Raw genomic sequence first — 11,734 nt, 5'->3', positions numbered from 1 at the left:
AAATAGTTTAACAATTCCAAATGTGGTTTGTTCATCTGTTCCTGGTACAATGCACATCAAAAGAAAGTCTTGGAAACAATAATAACTTTAGGGCATGGTTAATCAGGGTGATATCTCTAAATCTGATGTTTATCAAGGCCTCCTCAGCTAGAATAGGGCAGTGTGCAAGGCAGAGAAATAATTGGTTCTGGCAGTTTGAAAAAATAAAATGAAAATAATTTGTGATCGTCACGTAACTTTCATTATTATCAAGTCAGAACTCAGTTCCTTTCCATTAATCCAATTCATAATTAGCTTGTTTCTTGGAGCCCTTGAGGGGGCCAATAAATAGCTCCTCTCTACCTCACCTAATTTCTGAAACAATTAAAATTAAAAAAAGCAAGAGGTGGAAAACTAAGCTGGCACTAATATTGCTAGGAAAATACATCTGGAGATTAGAGAGAAAGGGATTTTCCACACTCCACTTTCCAGTGGGGCCCTGAAACAAACTCACTAGAAGGAACTTTTAATCTGCTGAGAGGGAAAATTAATCTCTGCCTCCGAGTGGTCAGGTGAAAAGGGACGGCACAGAGACCAGATATATTTTGCACAGAACTATGTATAGTTATTTTCCACTGAAAGGAAACTAGGTCAGGTGTATCAGGTTGCTAACGTTGTGGTCCGAAAGGTACTGCAGACTGAGTGGCTTAAACAAACATCATTTTTTTCTATGGTTCTAGAGATTCAAAGTCCAAGGTCAAAGTGTTGATAGAATTGGTTCTTTTAGGGACCCTGAGAGAAGGATCTGTATAGTCTTCTCTGGCACGTAGCTGGTGCTTTTTCTCCTTGTGTCTTCACAGTGTCTTCTCTCTTTACATGTCTGTATTCAAATTTCTTCTTTTTGTAAAGACAACAGTCAATATTGGGTTAATCTTACCTTCTTTTAACTTAATCACCTCTGTAAAAAGCCTGGACGGTCACAGTCCAAGGTACTGGGGGTTAGGACTTCAGTATATGGACTTGGGGGTCGGGGGCACAATCCATCCCATAACAAGCTGTACCCCTTAATCAGGGTCTCATTTCACCTATAATCAGAATGCCCTCAGCAGCAATCGGGGCTGTCTCTAACTCAACCAGGTGCATTTCCTTTAGGAACTCAGAGCTTATGTTTAACTTCAAATCTCTTTTGAGTCTTATTTTTAGAGTCACAGATTTGATAGCAGGTACAAGATTATCACACCACTGGCCTTACCCCCTCCAAGTTTAGAGAACAAGCCAGTCCTGCTCTGAAAGCAGTTAGACCAAGCATATAATTAATTATGTTCTCTTTTCAGAAGGGTTACCAGGCATGATCTCTGAGGGAAGAAGTGCAGATACAGAATATATCCTTGTATTTAGTCTCATCAAGATGTGTGGCTGTTTATGAGAGAGTTGTCCAAAATCCACACAGAACATAGGTTGAGTTGAGAAAAACTTGGCACCATTCATTTATCATATCTGGTGAAAATATCCATTTATGGAAAATATTCGTAAATCTTCAACTCTCAGGGAATAGCATTTGGTATTTTCTTATGCAGTTTAGCAATTTGCATTTACAGGCAGGTCTTTGGTTTCTCTCTCTACTTCCAAAATTTTCAAATATCTTAATTATTGTTTCTCCTTTGTGAAAAATTTAAATCTAGACCCTCTTTTATGCTCTGAAGTGGGTATTGAATCCAGTTGTCTTGCAAATTTAAGAGCAGCAAAGAATGTTTCTCTTAATAACACCTAAAAGACCTTTACAAATAGGCCCTTTCCCCCACTCATTGAAATCTTGCCTCAGCTGCCTCGCTCGCTCTTGGTCTTTCAGGCGCCTTGGCCTGCTGCTGGCACACACGTGCTAAAAGTATTGTTCAGGGTCAAGGTGTGCTACTCTGCACTCTGAGCTTGCCTGCACCTGCTAAAATCATGTGTAAGTGTTAAACAAGATGATTTAAAAAAATTGTTTTTTCTTCATGAACTATACCCCTTTAGGAATGGTTTTACTGGAAATAAGTACCCTAATAAAGCCTTCCTTTGTGCTAAAGAAAACTCCTTCAGTTGTTTATAATTTTCATTTAGAAATTTTAAATTGCTTTATCATAACTGCTTTAAGCTCATCTGTTGGATAGTATCAGAAAATCTATTTCAAGAGTTCTTTGAATGATTGTGATTTATGGCTTGAAATCGGTTTGCAATAACTCTAAGTATTACGGACCACAGGATGTAGATTTAGTTACATCAACCATGTTAGAAAAACTCTTCTAAAATAACTGAAAGGAGGTTTCTGGGAAGAAGTGTTTTGGGACACATCTGTTGCTGCTGTCTCTATACCCCTAAGTCCAATCTATCTGCTCCTCTAGAGACAAGCTTCTGCTGGACCTGGCAGGTACTTGAGTGGGAATAAAGCCTTTATCATTCTTTGAGTCCTGATAGGCAGGTCAGGACTTTAGACACAGCACTGTGCAGCCCTGAAGTGGAATCAGAATGTAATAGGTTCATGGATGCTCATGGGAAAGGTCTACATAAGTCCCCTGTGAGTAAGAGTGGTCTTCCTGGTACCCTAGAAGCGAAAGAGGACCTTAATGGCAGGCCATTCCATCTCTACTTTTGAGAATTAGGAAAGGATAATGATACAAGGAGCCAAAGGTTTCTTGGTGCCTCTGTGGGAGACCGTTGGCATCCCTGCTGCTATGCCATTTCTCCTTTGGAACAAAGACTTCTGTATCTTCCAACACTGAAGGTAATGGAACTCCAAAAACAGACTCAACAAGCAGAGAAAATAAACTCTAAGGGCGTTTGTTTAGCCGTAAGAAATGACTATCAATAGATAACACAGATCACCTTCTAAATCAGCGAGTTTCATTACAGCATTATAGTTGTGAAGGAATCCTGGCATCCGTTTACCCTCAAAACAATTCCTTGCTCTTCTAATACTCTTCTCTGTATTTCTGGGACTGATCACAAGAGGCCATTTCCAGGAGAATTAATTACTAAAATATTTACAAATATGTATTGCTCTCTAGAAAAATTGTGAAGATATAGTTTTGTTCCATATACCACTCTAGTTTAATCATTTTATACTGAAAACACAGCTCGGTTAACTGCAGCATATGAGATGACCAAAATCAGGCTCTGAATCAGATAAGCACATTGATTAAACATGTGTTTCAATGAATATTGGAATAAAAGCATCAGTGTGATTAGATTTTAGAGAGATTTGGAGATGGGCACTGTGGAGGCCGAGAAAATTAGGGCCACTCCACCTCAAGTTCAACGTTAGCACAAGTCCAGCCATCCCAGGCCTCCCCCTCTTCTGGAAATCCACTAGACCAGCCCATAAAAACCATAAAAACCCAGCTGAGACCCACCTCGGGGTCCAAGTGCCTGCTCCGCTGTGTCGGGTATACTTGGACCCAAGCCCGAGCTTGTAAATAAACCCTTGTGTGTTTGCATCGGTGTCGGCTCCTCGGTGGTTTCTCGGATTTGCAGTCTTGGGCACAACAGGCACCTAGCAATTTAATACAAAAGTATAATTACTTTATCTTTGAGACTTGTTTCAGGTTTACTAGTGAATGGAGTATGTTTTTAAGAACTTTATTTAGCTCCCTTAAGTAACTCCTTACTTAGGAATGTACATTTTTGAATTAAAAATGTGGGCCTTTAAGGCAACATGATATATTTGTTATATTGTGTCCTGGCTCACAGTTTTAGAACTTTTCAGTTTCAGACATTATTGTGACATCAACACTGAATAACTATCAAACTCAATTAAATACAAATATATAAAAAGATATATTTTCATCCTTCATATGTAGACTTTATAGATATTTACGAAAAATAATGATGCTTCTGATTATAAATAAAACTTGAATTTATAAAATATTGATTAAATTTGAAAATTAGAGCCCATATTCTCTAATGAAGTTTAAATATTAGAAATAATTGATCAGAAATATTAATTTTGTGGAAATTATAAATATATTCCTAGGTAGCTGTTGGATTTAAAACAAAAATTTATCAAAATGTTAAGGTAATTAGTGGTGTTGCGGTATTTCTACATTCTTCCTATTTCTATTTTTTTATGACCTAGGCTGTTTATAAGCAGTAGTAAGTTTAAAATATTTTATACTCTTATTTGTTTTTTGCTGACCTCTGAACAATCAACTGCAGTGTGTCCCAGTGAGAGTAAGTTATTTCCTCTAAATAGGAGAATAGAAATGCGAGATGGGAGGAGGTAAGAGCTGGGTGAGGTAGAAGAAAAGGACATTCGTATTCTTTTTTAAAAGATTTTATTTATTTATTCATGAGGGACACAGAGAGAGAGAGAGAGAGGCAGAGGGAGGAGCAGGCCCCATGTGGGGAGCCCGATGTGGGACTCGACCCCGGGTCCCCAGGATCACGCCCTGGGCCGAAGGCAGATGCTCAACTGCTGAGCCACCGGGGCTGCCCAAGATATTCATACCTTTTATGAAAACATTAGTTTGGATTTTTGGCCTCTTGTTTAATCTATCTGTGAAATAGGGAGTTAGCAGATTTCTCAAATGAAGACTTATTGACTATTCAGCAACATAGGGCAAGTTACTTCTTTCAACCCTAAAGTTCTACTTTGTGTTTCTATAATTGTCTGTACTGGCATGTACATTTGTGAGTGGGCATCCTGGAGATTGGATGGATTGTACTCTCAACAGTTAGCTACCTCTTTTTGGGTGATTGATATTTAAGATGTGAAATCATTCCTACATAGTAATAATAAAAGACTTGATCTTTCATTAAGAAGAGTATAATTTTGGGGCCCCTGGGTGGCTCAGTCACCTAAGTGTCTCCCTTTGGCCCAGGTCCTGATCTTGGAGTCCTGGGTCCGGCCCCACTCCAGGCTCCCTGCTTAGCGGGAAGTCGGTGTCTCCCTCTCCCTCTAACCCTCCCCACTGCTTGTGCTCTCTCGGTCTCTTTCTCTCTCTCAAATAAATAAATAAAATGTTAAAATAAAATAAAGATGATTATAATTTTGACTTTGCATCCAGAGTTTTATTTAAAATAATTTTTGAGAGTTTAAATTTCCCGAGTAACTAAAGAAAAGTCATATTACAGGAAAACCTATGGTTCATTTCTCTTTAAAGCTAAATGTAGCAGCAATTTGATTCACTCTGTTCTAACTAATTTGACTTACTTTAAAAATTATCTGCTGAGCAGGTATTCTAGATCAATTTTCAGCAGTGACATTTCACAGTTATTAAAGTATTATGACTTTATAGAAAGTGCTAAATCTGGAAAAATCACTCATTATTTGAGTAGAAACCTTAGTCTTTATTGTCATTATTACTTGCCAAACGGATTAGATAATTTTTACCTGAAATAGGCAAAGAAGACAAAAAGGGAAAGCCAGGTGTCTATCTTATTTGTATTTGTATATGTTCTCTAGAAAATGTGCACTAGTGATTATATCAATTCACCATTTTATTTTTATATAGTTTCATTCTCTTTAAATACATAGATTTCATATTTTTAAATTCTCATCACAATATTATTTAATCATTAATCATCTCACATCCATTTTATTTTTATTTATTTATTTATTTATTTTTTTAAATTTATTTATTTATTTATGATAGTCACAGAGAGAGAGAGAGAGAGGCAGAGACACAGGCAGAGGGAGAAGCAGGCTCCATGCACCGGGAGCCCGACGTGGGATTCGATCCCGGGTCTCCAGGATCGCGCCCTGGGCCAAAGGCAGGCGCCAAACCGCTGCGCCACCCAGGGGTCCCCCATTTTATTTTTTGATGGGGAATTGTAAAACAAATAAACAAACAAACAAACCCTGAAAAAAAGTTAATGTTTCAATGTTTCTGAAGGTTCTTCTCAGCATAAAGGCTTAGATAAAGTATAAAATGATTATACTGAGTTCAAGGACAGCTTTCAAATTTGGTTGAATGTTTCTTGGCAGTAATATTTTAAAGTTTCAAATCCAAATTCCTAAAAATATGCATGTCTACAATATATATTGCTGTTTTCATCACAGGGTTGGATAAGGTTGGATTATTTTGGATGTTTCTTTTCTGCTAAGAATTCCTTTTTAATTTGGAACAATATAAGTTAGACATCAGTAAGTGTTTATTTAGAGTTAAGCTCTTATGGCTATAATTGATGAGGGAAAGTGTATTTATTTTGTTTGGGCATAGTTTTCTTAAGATCTGTTAACAAGTCTGGCAATCCATTAAAAACAGAACTAAAATTGATGTAGACACATCCTGTGGTGTTATTTAGGTGAATCTATAGACTGAGTTACTAAAAACACGTGGATAAAACCTAAAGATGCTGAAAAACATTCTTATAATAATCAGATTGAAATCCTTGAGATAATGCTGGCAGGCTCTTTTACTACTAAATGCATGAGCTTGTCATAATGCAATACATTTGGTATTTTATTAAGGGAAAACACTAAATAAATATAGAGAACAAAATACAGCATAATCTTTTAGGTAAGAAAAGGTACAACACCAAAACATGAAATTATCTGTGTGTATCCCATGGCTATTTAGCATGCTTTCGATAGCAAGTGACTACAAAGTCAATGTCGTGCCCTTCAGCTTACAAGCATTTCAGTGCCTAAGTTAAATCGGAATCATGTACTTAACGTTTGCCTTACAGTATTACTTCTGCCTAGCAGCTCATCACCAGCACGCAGTGCCTCGTCTCTCACCTCCCACTGGCTTGGTGTGACTGACACTGGCAAAGAGAGTATGTTTTCAGTGCGGCCCAGAGCCTAGTAGGCAGAGTATTAAGAATTTTGAAGGAACTCAACTATACCCAAGCTGCTAAACAATAAAACATGGAAAGATGTTACAGGTTGGATGTTTCTGAGGAATATGATATATATTCATCATACAAAATCCCCATGGTTTATACCTTTCTCCATCCCCATCTTTGATTCCTCTCACTTTTTATTCCCTATGTAGCATGTAAATCTTAGAAAAAAGAAAACCAAAACATTAAGTATGGTAAGTAGTAAAAGTACACCAGAAGGAAGACTCATCTCTGTTTTTTAAATCTTGTTAACTATTCATCAAAATCTACTAAGCAAAAAAGTACCATAAATGTATAGCTTTCTGACTTTTTATTACTGGATATATCCATGTAACCAGCATCTCAATGCAGAGATTTGTTTCATCTATTTTTGTACTTTAGACAAATGGGATCATACCATTTGCTTTGTTTTGTGCACCATCTTTTATTCAATAATGCATTGTGAGCTTCATCATTACATATAGATACAGATGATTCATCCTTATTGCTATAATGTATTCTTTGTACATTTGTAAAGCTGCTAGATTCAGTATCAATATATAAAATAGAAAATGAAAGGAGTAAACAATATACCTAGTAATGGCCTCAAAAACAATTCATTTAGGAATAAGTCTAACAAAATATGTAAAAAAAACCTCTATACAAGAAACTATGAAATATTATTAAGAGAATTTAAAGAAGACCTAAAATCTCCTATGAAAACCTACGTTAATAAGTTGGAAGACTGAATATTATATAGAGGTTAATCCTTTCCAAAATATTCTATAGATACCATATAATTCTAGTAAAGAGCTCAGCAGGATATTTTTACACAAATGAACAAGCAAGTTCTAAAGTAAGTACGGAAACTTAAAAGGCGATGGGTCACATAAGAATTTTTAAGAAGACATGATGGAAAACAAAAACAAAAACACACCAACAGAGCACTTAAAAGGAAGAGAAGACAATTTAAAGGAGATAATAAGTCTTTGAGAAACTTTTAAGATCACAGTTGAAAATTCTGTTTGGTAACAACAGGCAGAGGTCAAGAGGTCTTAAGTGAGACTTTTGCTAATGACTTGGATTTCAGAGTCTTCAGGGCCTTTTTCTGTGTCACTGGTCACACTGTTTCTACTCTGTTCAAACTCGCTTAGGTATTTGCAGTCCACTTCCACTCTGTCTGCTCTAAACTCCAGTTCATCCTTTCTGTTGCCATCAGGTATGTCTTCTTTTCCTTCAGAACAAATTATGTCACTGCTTCATAAATCATGTACTGTTATCTGTTGTATTGAAAATTACATTCACATTACCACATTGTTAAACTTCTGGCATCGAGACCTTCTCTGTCTTTTCAACCTTCTTTCCCACTAATCTTGTTTTTGTGCTCCATATTCAGTAGCCAAATATTATCACTCCATTTTGCCAAACACAGCTTGAATTAAACAATCTCCATGCCCTTTTTCATGCTGTTATCTTTTCTGGAAATGTCTTCTTTCTCCTTTTCTGTAGGTGTAATCCACCCCACCTACAGCATCACTTCCTTAGCAAACCCATGAATACCTGTGAAGATACATCCCTAATCATAATAAATGGTCATCCCTTCTATCCTTTGAAACCCATCAACTTTCATTTTTGCAGCATATTAAACTTTATATTGGGCTATACAAAAAGTAGTCCCTTGATTCCACCTAAAAAGCCCCATTTTATGGTTGAATAAACAAAAATTCAAAGGCCCTTGGTAATTGCATGATCACAAAGCTATTGGTTAGTAGGGCTTGGACCTCACAGTGATCTGGCTCCAAATGCCTAGCTTTTCTTTTAGTCCTCTCTTGTAACACCTGTATTCACTGGATAATGCAGACCTATTCATGAGCCATCACTGGTGGTTGGTGATCTAAAACTTGAGTGGCTCTACTCCATAGATTAGTAATATTTTGGTTACCTAGTATACCATTGTAGTCACTGATTTCTCCACATGGTGGGCAAATATATATTATGCTAATACTGCATTCATCAATACCCTAGACTTCCAATATAAAAACTACTTTAGTAAGGCAAAATTTTTCAGTTTATGAACACACAACTATTTTCTCCAAAGCATACCCACTCCTGCCTGACCTTTCGCCTTATGCTGGTACCTCTCTTCCCCCAACTAGTCAGGGCCAATCTTGACTATTTTCCAGTCTCAGATACATATTGACTGGTATTCAACCACCTCTTTCGTCTTCCTGGGTCACCTCTGAGAGCAGGGGAAGTTTTTCTATCTTTCTTCTTCCCAGAGAACACTATATCTGCATTTCTAGATATGTTACTTTCCCCTTCCCAGCCCCATCCAACAGGAAAACTCACCTTTAAAATTATCACTAATCCTAAAGTCCTAAAAAGAATTATTTTGTAACTCTGAGCTTTGATTCCTTCATATGGAAAAAAGTCTTCAGAAAGAAAGAAAGAAAGAAAGAAAGAAAGAAAGAAAGAAAGTTCTCTATAACATTTTAAAATAATCTCACAGGCATTAGGATCAAATAATAAAAATAATAAAAAAATTCTAAGCAAAATATAAGTCTTGGAGTTATTTTAAAATACTTCCCAACTAAATAATAACAAAACCAGAGCTGGGGGGGGGGAAAAGATATATTAAGTTGCTCCAAAGACTTTCTACTTTAATGCAAATGGCACTTTCTATCAACCCTAAGCAGGATTATGTTGGTATACCTCCTACAGTTATATGGGAAACAGGAGTTTTACTATAAATTTAAAAAAAGTTTAGAAGAGGTAAATTGGGCAACTGAATGCCTTTGGAGTATAAGCCTTGTTGAAGAGGATGAGTTCATCTCTGTATATAATTCTTTCCTTGTCTTCTAACTATGTTCAATAGTTGAATGAGATGTTTCTCAAATTCATTCAGTTTCTCTGTAGAATTGATAATGATGGTGGTGCCAAAGGCAATTTATCTCCCTAAAATATCTAGACATAGAAATAGCAACTTTAAATTATGAAGTATTTATAAAATACCTGAAAATGATTTGCAGTTCCTTAGTGGTCACCTGATTATTCAAAATTCCAAAATATTTTCAATCTATGATTATCACTCATGCAACATTTTTTAATTTTTGCTTTTTCTGGCATAAATCAGGAAGTTCCATCAAGGAGATTCATTTACATGATGACGAGAAACTAAGAAAAAAGTCATGATTAAAGATTAAAATGGTCATGCAAATTTGCATAGATGTGATTTCAGATAATTTTCTCCACCTCTATCATGTGAATATCAAATGTATTTAATGCAACAAACAATATCATTTATGCTTTGTGATGTTTAGAAATAGCTGTATCACTTTTAAACAGGGGTCAGACTGGAATATTTTCATTCAATAGAGGTTATGGAAAAGCAAATACTGAGCTGTTTCCCTGAGATTTCATTATATATGTATGTGAATTTCCTGGCCTAAAACAAATCCTTATCTAGTGTCTAGTCTTGATTTGTAATAACACACTCTAATAAGAGAAACCAGTCCTTCTTGAATGAATTTCCGATTCAGAGGAAGGAAATCTACAAGATGAGCCCGATGGGTATTGATCAGTCCATCTATCAGTTGACCAATCTACCTGCCTATATAGAACACACACACACACACACACACACACACACATAATGTATGACAAAAGGACACAGATTCTATCTTAAAGAATTCCCAATGGCCAAAACTGAAATGATTTTAGCAACAAAATAGTCAGTTTTTTAAAACAATGTTTAAATTAATATCTGTGTGTCCATACTGATATAAATAAATGGTTGAATAAATAAATAAAAATATACCATGTGGAAGAATTCCAAATAATTTATACTTTTTTTAAGAGTAAAGGTAGATACTCTGCCTTTGAGTTGCTGGATCACACACCTTATTCCTTAGGTGTGGGCTGCACACAATGACTTCCTTCCAAAGAGCACAATATGGAAATAGAGGAAAAAGGGTAATTTCCAGAACAGAAACCTAAAAAATGCTACCTCAGCCAGGTGACCAAGGTCAAAGTCAGTGATAAGTCATGTTGATATTGTGTACCCTTAATATGGTTTGATGAGGATGGTGGTTTACCCCTGTAGTCTTCCTCTACAAACCCATAACCCTGGTCTAATCAGGAGAAGAGCATTAGACAAATCCCAGGTGAGTTTCATTCTACAAAATAAGTAACCAGTATCCCTCAAAAATATCAAAGTCATCAAAATCAGGGAAAGTCTGAGAAAAATGTGACAGCTGAAAGGAGTCTATGAAGACATGATAACTAAACCTGATATGCTATTATTGATCAGAGATCCTGAAACAGGAAAAAGGCATTGGGTTAAAAACTAAGAGATCTGAATAGAGTAATGAACTTTAGCTGATAATAATGTATTAATTTCGGCTCATTAATTATAACAGATGTTCTATTTAAGATGTAAATTAAGATGTAAATAACAGACTGCACATGGCATACAAAGGAACTCTCCGCATTATCTTTATATTTTTTTTCTGTAAATCTAAAACTATTCTAAAAGGAAAAGTTTATTAAAAATAGAAGAAAGAGGGACACCTGGGTGGCTCAGTGGTTGAGCATCTGCCTTCAGCCCAGGGCATGATCCTGGGGTCCTGGGTTCGAGTCCATCATTGGCCTCCTTGCAGGGAGCCTACTTCTCCCTCTGCCTGTGTCTCTGTGTCTCTCATGAATAAATAAAATCTTAAAAAGAAAAATAGAAAAGAAAAAAAAGTCTAGTGTATTAGATCAGATTCTACTTACATACATGGAACCAATTACCATATAGTCCAGAATTTATTTGAAAAGAAATTAGTGCCTTATACTTTCACACTAGAAATAGTTAAGCATAAGGAATGAGTTGGTATATTTGAATCTCAGCACAGTGTTTTGGTGGTGCTTAGGGGTTAACAGCAGAGTTTAATCTGGATGGGGCAGGAATGCT

The sequence above is a fragment of the Nyctereutes procyonoides genome, unplaced genomic scaffold (genome assembly GCF_905146905.1).
Source record: "Nyctereutes procyonoides isolate TBG_1078 unplaced genomic scaffold, NYPRO_anot_genome, whole genome shotgun sequence".
NCBI lineage: Eukaryota > Metazoa > Chordata > Mammalia > Carnivora > Canidae > Nyctereutes > Nyctereutes procyonoides.
This window is presented reverse-complemented; position numbering follows the sequence as displayed.